This window comes from Anser cygnoides, chromosome 4, assembly GCF_040182565.1.
Source record: "Anser cygnoides isolate HZ-2024a breed goose chromosome 4, Taihu_goose_T2T_genome, whole genome shotgun sequence".
Classification (NCBI taxonomy): domain Eukaryota; kingdom Metazoa; phylum Chordata; class Aves; order Anseriformes; family Anatidae; genus Anser; species Anser cygnoides.
Genome location: NC_089876.1, coordinates 61987456 through 62002741, shown reverse-complemented (window position 1 = coordinate 62002741; position 15286 = coordinate 61987456). Strand labels below are relative to the sequence as shown.

The 15286-nt window shown below is 37.6% G+C and overlaps 1 protein-coding gene across 7 annotated transcripts in view; it reads left to right on the top strand.

Annotated features, from left to right (window-relative positions):
• The window catches only part of SLC7A2 (solute carrier family 7 member 2), a 48211-nt gene that overhangs the window by 11954 nt on the left and 20971 nt on the right, over positions 1–15286 (top strand). The window contains exon 2 of one of the 7 annotated variants that reach the window (XM_066996785.1): positions 4622–4808. The exons of 2 other annotated variants lie outside the window; for them this stretch is intronic. The gene's annotated coding sequence lies outside the window, so the exon portion shown is untranslated. Of the gene's footprint in view, positions 1–4229; positions 4809–13433; positions 13800–15286 lie in introns of those variants that run through there. 4 more of the 7 variants (XM_066996788.1, XM_013179924.3, XM_066996786.1 and 1 more) reach the window with 4 other exon arrangements.

Genomic DNA, 15286 nt, shown 5'->3' with positions numbered 1-15286 from the left:
ATGCTGACTCTTCCTTCCCCTCCTGTTCTGGAGCTAAAATAGCTTGGCAGCAGCATTTGAACACGGCTCCAGTTAAACCAGTTTTGGAGCGCAGTTTGGCAGGCCAGCATGGAGTAAGGCCAAAGTATGTTACAGCTAACTTTGAAAACTTAATTTGAAGCTAAAATTGTAGCTGTAGTGAGAGAGATTGTTGTTATACTTGGATAAAATACTTGTTTCTTCCCTCTCCTCCTTTTCCTTCTTTCTCCTGTTAGGCAAACTGGGCAAGGCTACTGGAAGGCCTACTCTTCTGCCTAGGCCTCGGTGTGGAGAGCAACTCACCTAGTTACCTAGCTCTTTGGGAAGTGGCCAACTTTTAAACCACATTATTACTAGATAAAAATTCACTTACCTTAAACATTGTGTGGAGCCTATAGCACTTCAGATAGCTGAGCTTTATCTTTGCTGTGCCATCACTTGCAAACCAGCTGAATCAAAGGCTGTTTCCATCTCCCTTCAAACCTGGTGTTGTACAAACACAGCTCCTTCAACTGATTTGGTTTATCCGCTGTTGACTTTAGAAGCACAATTTTCAGTACGAAAGGATGACTGCAGGATATTATTTTCAAAGTCTGTATAAAAGTGATTGTGCATCTTTTTTTCCCACAGTGAAAATGTCTAGACTTTTCTGAACCTTTGTAAAGCTGTTATCCAGACAAATTAGTTCCACGATTTTGAGCCACATCAACCTCAAGAATTATCCAAATAACTGGGGTCACCAAGTCATTTTACTTTTAGCTATAATACAAAACAGTGCTCATAATCTGAAAAGCTGACAGATATGAAAAGAAAATTGCTCATCAGCTACAGCCCAAACCTTTTTTTTTTTTTTAAGGCAGATTTTCAGTTCATCTGAGTGTTCAAAATAATTCCCAGCAAGCAGAGTGGGCATTCTGCTGCAAAATAATTTGGGCTGTCTCCACACACTGATATTTGTGTTAAGCATAGGTGTCATGAGGCATCGTTTGTGGCTAAAGTCTAATGCCAAAGTGTAAGAGTAAGAGATTTGTAATACCCAGTTATATTTTTAGAGAGATGTTCTGTTAATTTGGGGGGCTATCAGACTCCAAACCATCAGTAGCTTCTCTTTGATCTTTTATACTACTTCAGAATTCATATCAATGCCAAAAATTAACTCCTCCATATCCCAGGCTTCTCATCTGGTTTTGCCTGTGCTTCCCAAATGGCCTTTCATCCAGCATGTGCTTGTTATTTGTGCTTTCTTTGTATGCCATATCCTCAGTATGATAAACTTGGAACAAAGAAATCCTCTGAACACTGCTCACGTTCACTTGGAGTCCGTCTGCTCCTTTTTACACAGGCTTCTCCAAATAGGCTTTGGTTTAAATCCAGGCAATCAAGACTGTGAACATCATTTTGTTTGATCTTCTGTCCTTTGTGTGAGAAAGGGGAGAGAAAAAAATAGCATGAATAAACTGAGTTAAACTGTTTTAGAAAGAGCCATGCTCACAATTTTTACAGTTTTCCCAACTGAATGATAACATTCATGCTTTGAACCTGCTAGCAGAACACAACTGTCTTTGCATGAAATAGCTTTCAGAGTTTTTGTTTGTTTGTTTGTTTATTTGTCTTCAGAGCCTACATTATAGAGCTTTAGGAGAAGGTAGAATGAAAAAGAATTGGAAATGACTCGAACTCTTTAAGGAGTCATGGTATTGTCATCACATCACTGAACCCAATGTGCATTTCATGGTGGTAGGCGTAAAATGGTAGAACGGCTATCTCTGCTCTGTCAGAGACATTTTCTGAGATTTATTGTCTGGGATTTTTGTCAAGACAAAATTTATAATTTCACACGTATACCTATCACAGCAGAGAGCAAAGATATATTCCAAAACAAAATAATAAACAGTGGAGTCGTTATTCTGAAGGACTGTCTTTGATCTGTTTGATCTCTGAGCTCAGTAGCTCTACTTCATATTTCTCCTTTTCCCATGTTTTGATTTAATAACTATCACCAGTTCCGTATGAAACATTGCCATCCAGTGCTGAGCCCACAGATGTTCTTCAAGAGTAAAGTAAGTTTCTGAGCTCCAGACAATTTCACCCACTTGCCGTTGCCTGCCTTAAAACATCCTCTTAGAAGTATTATAATTATTCCTGGCTTTTCCGTAGTTGTCTGCAGTTGTGGTGGGTTTTGTAATTCCCATCAGAAAACCCATCTTTTTAAGGACAGTTTTGAAGATAATGAAACAATTCCATTGCTATGGAGTTTTTTTGTTTGTTTGTTTGTTTGTTTGTTTTTTTAATTTCTCTTTATGATTGTAAGGAATTTCAGAGTATGTAATGTAGAGAGTATGCGATGTATGTGTGTAGCCTTGTGAACTTTTAGCTCTTCTGCTTAGAACATTACCAAGTTAATATTCACCTATACCTGACAGGTAGAATAGGTTGCCTTGAAATATTCAAAAAAAAAAAAACACACCAAAAAAACACATGTATTCATGCTGTGTAGTTAGAAGAACACCGCTTTTCATTTTCATATTTAATGTGCATCTTTAAGGATCATCAGAGTGGCTAGTAGTGCTGCTGGAGAGTTCCACTTGAGGAGGTAAATCCTCTACTGTCATTCAGAGGAAAAGTAAGTGCAAATGTTATGTTACACAACAAGCAGTCAGTTGTCTGTGGCAGATTTCTGTAAGTATCTGCAAAGTATCAGATTTCATTAGTTTTGTCATCTATTTTAAAATTTTGTGCCTACAGGCTTTGGGAATAAAGAGGAGGAGGTTAGTCTTTAGGGAAATCTCAGCCTAAATCAGACGATGCCAATTAATTCCAGGTGGCTCATATGGCATATCTTCAAAGTTGATTTTTGCCTTTTGCTCTTAGTGGGAAATTGTCCTGTACATAGAAGGATAGATTTTTAAAACTATATGTGACCGGCACCAAAAAACACAGGATGTCTTTCCTGTAATTTCCTAGGTCATTGCATTTCAAATAGCAACCTGTTTTCTGGATATGGCTGATTTTTAGATTTGTGCTGACCACCTTTTCCTCCTGGGACAAGTAAGGAATGGTTTGTGGCCAAATCCTGCTTCTGCACAGACAGGCACTTTGAACTCAAGTTGCTGCCATCGCCACCAGAGCTCATGAGAAAGTGAGGGAGGAGGACAAAATTATTCCAAAATTGTGATCCAGCCGTAATAACAATGAAGGCCACCCAGAATTAAGCCATCCTTTTGGATAGTAGACACTGAAAAGCAACCCAAGAAGTACTGTGGTCAGCATTCACACAGAAATGCATACACACAACTCTGGGAAGGATTGAAGAAATCTCTTTGGTGATAACCAGTCAAATTATTTGCAGTGTCTGGAGTTTTGGGGTCCTGACTTGTGGGTTTAGGGTGGTCTTTAAGTAAATAGAATGGGCTGGATTAAGATCTAGTGTTTTATGGAATTTTCTCTGCAATTAATTCACAGCGTGGCTGGAGATGAGGCTATTTTTTGTATATGTTTAGAAAAAAAACACATTTGAATTTAGGAACAAATAAGGGGAGAAGTATCTTGTTTCACTTAAATTAATGCATGATAAAAGAAAAGAAAGGGGACCATTTAGCTAAAGAACAATATGAGATAGTTTGGTAACTAAATATGCTTGGTGTTCTCTGTTGCTAATGTTCAGTGTTTCTTGGTTAGAGGAGGATGTTTGGGTGAATTCATGATTACCTGTGTGATTCTCAGTCAGAAACATATCCAGTGTTTGTCGAGATGGTCTGTGTTCACTGAGAGTAGAACTAAGAGCCATAAGTTTATAGGGCTTTCCATTGGCTCAACAGAATAAAATTGAAAACTGGCTTTCACCAGATCTCTGTCTGGGAGAGGAGATGAGCTGTCCCAGCCACTTCCCTGTTGCTGTGTGATCCAGATTGTCCTGAAAACACAGTTGTAAATAATTCATTTTAACTAGTGCATCGCTATTTTAGTGCAAGCAACATTCATCTAGTTCGTTCCTCTGTGTTGTTTGGTAGCCAGTGAAGTATCTTCATAGGTACACTAAATGCAACTGAATGTTCATATGACATTTAATTTTTATGAGCAGAACAGCCTCCTGGAACAAATTGCTGAACTGCTAAGCTGCTAGCTCTTCTAATGCCCTCCAGACAATTCATATTGAAAATAAAATGGCAAGTGGAGAACCATCATGCTGTCTGGTTTGGGACAACATATGCACACGTGCACACACACGTGTAGGGCATTGTCTGAGCAGTTTGTGTGATTCCATGTGCCAGGTATTATTTTCAGAATATTCATCGCTTTATGAACCTATATTTGTGCTGTCTTACATGCTTTTTACTCCCTGCTAGAATGTCTCTACTGCTACTGCTGCACTTGCTCTGGCTTTGTACCAGGAGCGAAGATCTGGTTTCTTCAGGCAGACGTGCCAACATTTCAGGCTCGGTGCAGTCAATCAGACCTGCGTAGGTCTGCGAGGTGGCAGCCTTCGCCGTGGTTATGCAACTCTTGTGCATGGCTGCGAGTTGATTAAGACACGAAGGAATGGAGAACCCTACATCTTTTCTTGAGGGAAGCTCACAAAGGGTTTTATGTGTGTCTTTTGAAGATGCTGAGCAGAGCCTTGCTACCTGCAGTGCTGTCTTGCGTGGCAGAATGGAGTCCTTTGGGCTGTTCAAGCGCAAGCTGCCTGGAAAGCTGCAGCGCACGGTCAGGCTAGCATGGGTTCACTTCCCATAACCATTGCTCAACCTCCTGGATATCTGTGATCAAGATCCCAGAGTGTGACTAGCAAGGTCAGTGTTGATTTTTGTTGCCTTTTAAAGTCTTGGTCATGTTTTAGCATGAGATATTACATGCAGCCGAGCTGCTTATTGACTTGATTGAGAAATGTGATGAATTTGAAAGCCTTTTCTGAAGATTTCTCAGCTGAAGGTTATAATGCTTTTCAAGTGCTGTTCCTGGTGCATTAAATGTAGTGGTGCTATTTAAAGCCAAGAATGAAGAGGGAACTCTCTGGCATTAGTTGCCTCGGTTATAAATAATTTTAGATGTTAGGTTTTATATGATGTGGACATGCACAGTGTACTTACAGACCGGCTGGCTGGGCTGTCTGCATTTAATGTCAAAGGGTAATGCTCCATGAAAGGGTAGCTATAGGGACTTCTTCACAGTGACTTTTCATTTGGGGGATTTCACATTGGAAAGAAGGGCTGTTTGATTCTGCAAGGTGCAAAAAGTACACCAGGGAATGCTGGGGGGTACCTCAGAAACAGAGTGTTGTTTAGCCCTCCTAGGATTAAACCTCATAGAAGGAGTTTATTTATGTCATTTGAACTAATTGTTCTTGTTTATGTTGTTTTGTATTGTTCTCATCTATAAACCTAAAATAAATGACAGCAGCGTTCCTAACGCACTGGTTCTGTCTGCTGTGGGTGATACCTACCACTGGTGTGAGGCATGTTCATCGTGTTAGGCATGCCATTTTCAGGGAATGGAATCAATATACTTCTCTGATTTAATTTTTTAAGTTCTCACCAATCCAGAGATGGATCCTACTTTAAATACTTTGTTTCAGAGCAGTATTTGATTGCGAAGGAGATTTGTCAAAGCCTTTGTATAAGAATCTCTTGAATTCTTACTGCCTTAGACTTAAGGTAAATGAAATATGGAAAATAAGCAGTGTGTGAATCTCATTTTTAGATTTCTGTAAGCAAGAGAAAGCAAACTTGGCTTTTAGCACCTGCTATAATTGGCAGATTATTAATACATACTTCATTTCAGGTGTTCCATGCTGAGAAAGTTGTGGCATCTTGATTTAGTGACCTAGAGGCATTAGATACATACTTCAAATAATGTTTTATTGAAAGACTATTAGTCATTCTTATATCACTTCTTATTTATTTATTTATTCATTTATTTTTTTTTTTCAACAGGAAAGCTAACAAGGAGGTAGATAAAGATGTGTCTGGGAAATAATTTCTGCAATGGTTGATTTAATCTCTGAAAATAGTTGAACTGAAAGTAAGCGGTCATAGTTGCTATGCATTTTAGGCTTTCAGAGAAGGGGTTGTTATTCTAAAAATGCTTCAAAATTGGTTGCAAGTGGCTAAATCTGGTACTGAGGGCATTTTGTAATCCCTTTAAAATGTCATCTTTTCTGTGTCCCATAAAAAGGCATATAGAAGCAAGTGAGATAGGAATTTATTTCCTTCCATGACACTTTTGGAAGCAAAGCCATTTCCAGTATAATCTATGAATTCCTTTAGTTTTAAATTAGATAGATTCACCCTTTCTCTCTCCCTCACTCTCTTTTCTCCCTTTGGCCCCCACAGGAAAAAAAACCAACACATTTTATAAAAAATTGAATTTTAAATAATTTTCAATAAAAATGAAATTTCAGTAAAATTTGAGATGGGAAGGAAGGAGGGAAATGAAGCGTGAATCATTAGTTCTTCACTTAATTTCCATTGTTACACCACAAAATGATGCTTCTTTTTGTGCTGTTGAGCTGTTCCCTTTGAGATTGCCCTGTGGAGTGCACAGGAGCACACAGCCCAAACCTTTCTAAAAAATATGTAGTCTTTATACCAATTTCAGCAGTCACCTCAGGAGTTTAAGCACATGGAAGGGCTCTTGTGATTTCTACTTTAAAATTAGTGGCAAAGCCTCTTCTAGCAAATCACCAGCTTTTGTGCAAATCAGTACGGTTTTCAGCAGGGAAAGGTTTGGGATTTAATTTTATCCTTAAGTCATAACTCATATCTTTGTATTAGACCAGAAAACAAAATCAAGGATTGTATTTGCATGTACAGCTCTACTGGTTTGGCAAGGGTTTATTTCATTTATTTATTTATTTATTTATTTATTTTGGCTGGTTTTGAAGAGGACAAAATAGATGGAATTGATCTGATTTAGGCTTTTGCTAATGTCTTGCACAAGAGGATGTAATGGAAACTTAGTAACCATGGGGTAAGAGGTAAAGCCCTGTTACTGATTAGAAACAGTAAATAAAAACAGAAAGCTGCATATCATTTTTTTTCAGGCATTTTCCATCATGGAAAATTATTGTTAATGGCATACCTCTGGAATGAAGTGGAAATGGAGCTAATAGAAATTTTCCAAACATTTTTTTTTAATAATAAAACCAAATGTTAATTCAAGATGGCAATAGTGGAGCTTTCCCACTTTGATACAAGAAAAGCTAATACTTTCAGCCTTTCTAATTGAAAGAGCTTAAAATAAAACCTAAATATTCCCCCAACAACCAAAAATCCAAATAAACTGAGAAAAAGATTATGTATAACAGAAGTTTATATATAAATATACATATATATACACATATATATGATGATATATTATAGAAGGAATAGACAATGAATTTTGAGCTGGTTAATTTGGATAATAAATTGATAATTAGAAAAAGAAAACCTTAAAAAAACTGTGAAGGAAATGTATTTGAAACAATTAAAGAAAGTACTAATTTCATAAATAATGATGTAATACTTAATAATAAATAATACATGATAATAATAAAATGATATAATATTTAATTTGTAAATAATGATATAACTCTTCATAATAAATAACTCAGAGCCCCACTGTTTAGGTAAAAGCTTAGTAAATTTTTTTGTTAAGTTTTGAGATGTAAGTGCAATTTAGAATAGCCTTTGCATTTACATAGGCCAGGATAATTGCTATAAAATGTGCTTATTACCTACTTAAATTGTCATAAGAAGCAAATATGCATGCACATTAGTATGTTTCCACATATTTGGCATCTGCCTAACATCTGTCTTGGGCTGGTGTCATAAATGGATTTTTTTAAGTTTCTTTGCTTCAGTTGGAGATGACATGAGTTCCATCAGCCTTGTGGAAAAGCAGCTTACAATGTTATTCAATAGCTAACATCTTAAAAAAAATAAAAAGTACAATGCCTTAATATTTTGTGTTTTTTTTTGGTAGATCTTTCTTGCATGTGTGCTAGAGAAACATTCTCCATAGGGTCTCAGAGAAGTCACTAGAGGCTTGTTAGCAGAGGTTTAACTACTACGTATAGGATATGCCCCTAGCAGGAGCTCAAGAGCAGTATTGTGATAAGTGGGAGGCAAGAGAGGCAGGGGCTGGATGTTTCAGGTTGTGACCTGGGTGTGTTTGGTTGAGGCTGAAAGAAGCCCTGCTTCCTTCCATGTTGAAGAAACAACAGTTTCTTCCATGTTGGAGAAACTCACAGCTTTGGAGAAAAAGCTCCTGAGTAGCAGAGCTGAGTGCCCTGATGCTGGGGCAAGTGCTCCTGTGACACAGTATCTCAGGCTCATTCTGCATCCATTAAACCTTCTACGTTTTGCTTTTACTGAAGACACCTTGTGGCTTCGTGCTTCTGTTGGAGAAAATAAGTTTGTGCGTCGTAGGCCATGTGGGGCCTTGTTTGGGCCCTCTCCCAAGGCACCATGTGAAGCCACCTCTGGTGCTCCTTTCCCAGGCCCCCAAGGAGATGTCAGACCCATTCGTTTCAGCCCTGGCAAAACATGGCTTTACTTTCACTTACGGATTGAGTGTTAGTTGCAGCTTTGATTTTCTTGCTCTTCTTTGTATACGTTACAAGCTTTTCTATCTAAATTCCCTATTTGTATTTGCACTCTACTCAAGGTGTGGATTCAGGCCAGAAAGCATGTGTGGATTTATTTATTTTTTTTCTTTTTTAGAGAGCATGGCTTTAAATAGATACATTCTTTCTTCAAGGCTTCTCCAAAACTCTGATTTTAGACTTGGGGACTGCTCTATGAGTCAGCACTGCAAACAGTTCCTTTAGCCCCTTTGGGAATATTGGGAGATCAGCAAGTGATAGCTGGTAGTAGCTTGGGACGTGATTAATATTAGGTTAAATGACTCATTCCTGGGTCAAAATAGCTAGTAGGAATTTGTGCCTAATGTGGCCCTTCATGTTGTTACACAAGAAGTGCAGTTTAGCAGATCTATTCTTCCTGCCTATTTTAGTCTAATAATATATTATATTTAACAGGATGTGTTACATTTCTCTTACAGAAGGTCAGGATTTGAGGTATTTTTCTTTCTAAGTACAAAGTGAAAGAGAATTATTAAACAAAAAGTTGAGAGAATTGGCAAGTGATAACTTATTTTAATCTGTACCGCATTCTGTAGGAAGTAATTTCAGTAGGCTGCTTAAACTGTGAGAAGCAACCTGAAATAAAAGTGTTGTAATAAATAGGAAGCCCTTTAAAGACTGTGGAATTGTGATTTAGTTTCTTCAGAAACAATCCTATCACAACATTATAGGGTTAGGCTAATTTACCACTGAGTTTTATAACGATTCTTTTTCTCTCAGATATTTATGATTGTTTTATGTAGGTTAGCACATAGATTGAATTGATTTTTTTTGGGGGGGGGGGAAGCTGGGCTTTTATTTTCATATGTAAATACAGATTCATTTTTCTTAATACTATGAAGAATATTCAGAGGTGGGAGCTATGCATATCCTCACAAATAGTTAATTGGACTATTTTTTCTAAATTTTGTGTTCCTTTGAATCTGGTTTGTTCTTACGGGAATATTTGGCTTCAGTGAATGGATTTTTCCAGTTTTATAATCAGAAAATTCCTTGCCAGATCTATTTGCCCTCATTGAGAGATCTCTTTCATATGCAGAAATGAGCCCTCTTAATGATACATGGTCTTACATGCAATTAAAAATCAGAAACCTGTGTGCTGAAAGAATACATAACTAGTTCTCTTATACTCTAGACAGTACTTTAGCTTGCAGTTTGTTCCTCTGCTTTTAGAACTTCATTAATTTTGACTCATTGCAGTTAAAGCAGCTGTCTCTGCTGTGTCTTGGAGTGGAGGCATTTTTTCTCCCAAGTTCAAGTTAACACGGATATCAGCTCTCAGAGCCACTACTAGCATTGCAGAAGTTTCTGGGACATTGATCTAGCATATTTAAAACTTGTATGAATTAATACTCCAGAACTTCAGTGAATTTCAAAATAATAAATCTTTTAATATTTTACATTTTAAAATATTTTTGCTATCAAGGATCTTAAGGCATCCAATGGAAACAACTGTCCATGTAGATACCTGACTGAGAGACTTGAATGCCTACATATGGGATCATCCTAGCAGATTACATCGAGGTGCTCATTACTTTATTTATCTCGACACAGAAAAGATTCCTGCTGGCACTTCATGAATCCTTTTATGAATGCTAATATATCTTTTCAAATCCTGTTGGAGTTACACAAGTTGTACAAACCATGTCATGTTTTCCTTTTTTTCTTGTGGATGTCAAGTTACCTTTGTTACAGTTGGCTGCAAAGTCCTGACTTCCAAGGCGAAGCAGCAGGCTCTATTTTAGATTTCTATTCGAGGAATTGTAATGGTTCACTTAGACGCCAGTCCTGCCAGCACTTTTGTTCATGTTTAACTTCCACACAATATGGGTAGCCATATGGACAAGCACGTGGATACGCTTTTGCAGAGCTAACGCCTCTGGTTATGTAAAACGGCATGCCTTTTTGGCCTGGAGCTGCTGGGCTGTAGCTGTGAGACAAGTCAGAGACAACAGCAGAGCAGCTTTTAATCAGTTTGTCATTTGGGCTCCAACAGTATTTTGGTTTAGTCCGTGCAAGAGTTTTCTTTTTGCAAATGAATGTAAATTATTTTTTTTCAATTCCCTGGGCATAAATTTCTGAATACAGCTCTGTCAATATCTTCATACTCTTTTGACACGAGAAGAGAAAGTCTTAAAGGAGCCTTCTGTAGCAAAATAAAACACATAAAATAGTTCTCTCTTACAGTTCATGCTTTCTAATGTGGTCAGCTGTTTCATAGCAAGAAAAGAATTTCTGATCCAATTCTTTATGGCAAGAATGAGCTGCAAAAATCCCTGGAGTCAGAGAACTGTTGGATGAGGCACTAGATTAATCCAAGTACGATATAGTTGCTAAGGAGCCGAAAATGCTAAAACCAAAGCTCTCTAAAGACAAAACTGAAGCTATAAAGTAATGTTGTTGGTCAGGACACTGTTGGATTTGTAACTAGAAACAAACTGGGAGCCAAACTGGAAGAGTTTTTGTTTGGGGTTGCTCCCTGCATAAGACATGTACATGTATAGACTGTGTTCAGAATACTATAGGAAGTTAGGGAAGAGAATTATGTACTTGTAGTATCCTTAGGGTTTGTCTACACTGGCAGGTAAATTAGCTTCTGGTTTGCTCCCAGCCTGTGGTCTCCCAATGGAAGTCATGCAGATGCTGTGTGGGTATACTGCAGCTTGTCTGGGGACAGTTGACATCCCTAAAATACTTCTTGTGGAAAAGTGAGCAATGTTGTGTCGTGCTGTGGTTGTGTACTGTTGGTGGAGTAAGGGTTAGTTAGTCCTTTCTGTCGTTACTATCTACTTCCTCCTGTTTCCTAATTCAAAGTCCTTATTTTGAATCAAATCCTGACCCCAATGATATAACTTGCAGTTTTGCTGTTGGCCTCAGTCTGACCAGGTTTGTGTATTTAATAGCAAGAACTGTTTGTCTTGCTCTGTGAATATGACAACATGCCCTTGACAGGTCTATGCTAATTCTGCACAGTGCAAGAGGTTTTGAAATGTGTGTATCTACAAATTCAAACAGTGCATAAAATGTCCATAAGAGATTTTATAGGTGTTTTCTAGATGCTATAGCAAGAACTATGATTATAGGGAATTAATAAGTCTATCAGAATGCAAATTTGAAATTAAACTACTTTCTTCAGCTTGTTCTACATTCTTGGAAATAAAGAATTCCAGTTCCCCTGGTTAAATTTGGGCCCATTCTCCTGTCACTACCACATCTATGGCCACTTTTAGGAAGTAGTGGGCAGTAGTTCTCAATATTTTTTTCCCTTTCTGAATTGTCTTTTATTAATAAAGCCACTTGGGAACTATTTACATGTGGTGTTATGCCAGAGAGTGGTTCCAGCCCTAGGTGTGGCAGAAATTCATAGCCCAGTGCAGTGCATCACCACTAACCCAGCAGGAGCCTACTGGAAAGCCATCGGAGGGAGCATAACACCACCAACAGGCTAGCCTCATGCTCAGCTCATCTGGGGGGAAGGCTAGCTTTTAGAAGTCAAGAAGCGTTTCTGTATTCAGCAGATTACGAAGTAATTACAGTATTTATTTATTTTAAGGAGGAATGTTTTCCCATGATTAATAGATTAATTTATGCATTAACAACAGTTTCTAATGGATCTACATAGTTGGAAATGATTCAGCACTGGCCTTGAGGATGTTAACTATAATCCATGCAAGTAATTACCAAGTTATTAATGGACTTCCTAGAGGCTGAAACATTGGGAAATAAATGCCTAGATATTGTAATGGGTGAGAATGATGCAGTTTAATAGCCGTTTCTTTCTGTTTTCACCCAAGAAAACCGATTAGCAGCATAAACCTCAATCATAACTTCTTGTTTTTGTCTTCTGACTGGATGTTTCCAAGGCTAAATTTTAAAGAGGGAGATAGGAGAATGGGGTCGATAATGAGCTCCTGGCAATTAGGTCTGACATGGAGAGATCTACAGTGGAGATGGTACCATACAACTGGTGGAAAGCAGAGTTATGAGAACAAGGAGATTCCCTTAGCTTCAGAAGTGGGCAAGGCTTAGCTAGAAAGGAGACACAGTTTGTATTTAGCAGGGATTTGCTCTGCATGAGGGGAAGCAGGAGCATTGACATCACTGGAGCTTTCCTCCCTACGCCTTTTAGCATCTTTTTAATGTTCTCTGAACAAAAAGAGAGATACTGAAAGACAAGTGTTTTAAGAGAAACAATATACTGTGAATAATGTTGACTGGAAATTCTACTGCTTGTTTAGGGCAGGGTTGTCTGCCACTGAAAGTAATAAAAATACAGCTGTATATTATCCATTGGAGTTTAGTTTATTCTGGAAGCTAATTTTTAAGAAACTGAGGATTATTTATTGATCGTGTCACAGGAGTATTTGGACTATTCTAATTCCAGTCTTCAGCATTAGACTGAATTAAATTTTTTACATTTCAAGCCATATAAAGTAGAAGAAGCTATACGGTGTGCCTACCCCAGTTCAGCAGAATGGTCTCTAACCACATTGTAAATAGAGACTCTTCTCTCTTGTTTCTTATCACAGCAATACTTTTCAAATTAATTATATTCTTTTAAAATGTACTTAGCAAAAGCAGTTTTCATGCTGTGCTCTAGGATTCAGGTTTCAAAGTCTTGCAAAGTGGTTCTCAAAGAGCTCAGCACACTTCTAAGTCAAATTGTTTTTTACAAGGGCAGCAAATGTGAAAGCTGGGAAGACTTAGATTTCATGTCAGAGACAAAGTTTTACATCCACACTTTTTTTTGTCATCCAGGATGTTTAAAAAGAGTCCCCTGGGGATGAATGGGGGGTACCTTCTCACCTGCGTATGCTTTGTATGTAAGCAGACAGGGGTATTCCAGTGTAGAAAGCGGCATCCTGATGAGATGTTATGATGCGAAGAGGGTGGATATGATTTATCTGAGCAGCAGCAAGACTTTCTCCCTCCCCGCCTTTGCTGGGCAAATCATTTGCCAGCTCCCAGCTCTCCAATCACCTGGGGCTGTGGAGCCTCCACCCCCTCTGCCGCAGCAGCTCGCACACCACCTACAGCTTGCTTTTAAGCAAATATTTCAATAAAATCACTTTCAGTCATTACTCTGACATTTAGGACTACAGAAGTTCAGGACTGGGCAAGAGAAGCAGAAGTTTGCCTAGCAGAAGTTGCTCTGAATCAGGTTTGTAATGCTAAAAGAAGCAATCTGAAAACAATGCAGCTTTTCATATGAAACTCTGCTTTTAACATATGTACTTTTTGAATAGTGAGACATGTGCTATGCAGAATTAAATTTAGTGTGCTTTACATTGTTACATCTCTAAGTGCGAATTAATGTGTTAATACAGAAGATGTGATCTATGTTTTCCTTCTCAGTCTGAATGGAAGGTATTTCTGCTTTTAGGTAGTAAATTTTTCCTTTTCCATTTATGCATATTCTGTTACAGGTGCTGCTTTCCAGTTTTAGGGCCTTATGTATTATTTGGGTGCACTGCTTTAAATATTCCAAGACAGTGGAAAATTTTTGAAAGTCCTGGGCACAACATCAACTTTTAGGACATCAAAAAGTTGCAGTTGCAGTAGAATCATGTATTGCGTGGGCATTTGTGTACACACGTACAAATCATAGACTATAGTTATGCTTAACCTCTGATTTTTATTTTTATTTTTTTACTTTCATGTATTATTGCACTAGATACTGCAACTTTGAATAAGGTCTTGCAATAACATATCTTGAATAATAAATCCTGCAAACAAGATTTTTCACCAAAATTAAACAGAGTTAAAACAACTGGTGCAACTGGTAAAACTTTTCACAGGTTTTTACAGGAAACTGAGGCTGAAGAAAGACTGAATTAATCTGTATATATTTATATTTCTGCATTTTGAGTATGTTACAAATTTGTTGGGGGTATTTTCTCAGTAATTTATATGCTATTTAAAGTGTAAAACTACTGCACCTAATGAAGTATATTACAACATATAATATGAAGTCAACAAAATAGATTAGAAGTAAATTAAATTACTTTTGCTTAAGAAATCTTTAAATATACATCTTGATAACAGTATAACAACTTTCAGAGGTATTATGTGGCTATATAATACTTTTCATATGAGAATTTTTATCATTTTCATTAGAACTTTAAATGGAAAATTTAGTACAAAATATTGACTTGCAACACAGAGGTTATTTAATCAAAAGTTGTTTTGTTCCATGTACAGCTTGGGTTTGATGAGTACTGACTTAAATCACTCATTTAGCATAATTAAAATGTCATTTTGAAATGAACATGTGGTACAATTCACAACGACTTTATGATATAACAGTAATTTTTCTGCGCTATCAATATCCACCTATTGTTTGCATTTTGTTTTGGGGTAGGAGGCTGTTAGCTTTTTTCACATAGAGAATGCTTTGTGAGAATGGTGGCTTTTACAGACTTTGAAGTAGTCGGTGCAATTTTAAAGATGAATAGAAACTTTCCATGTGGAGACTTTGCCCCTTGCTTTCTGTTTGTAGACACAATTTTTTTCATAGCAAACCTTTGCTGCTAGAAGAGGGCTAGCAATGGATGGCCATTAAATGTGGCTGATCATCCATCTGAATGGGAGACCTGCCATGAGTTATAAGGCTGAACTCATCTGCTTGAGCTAGCATTCAGATGAACA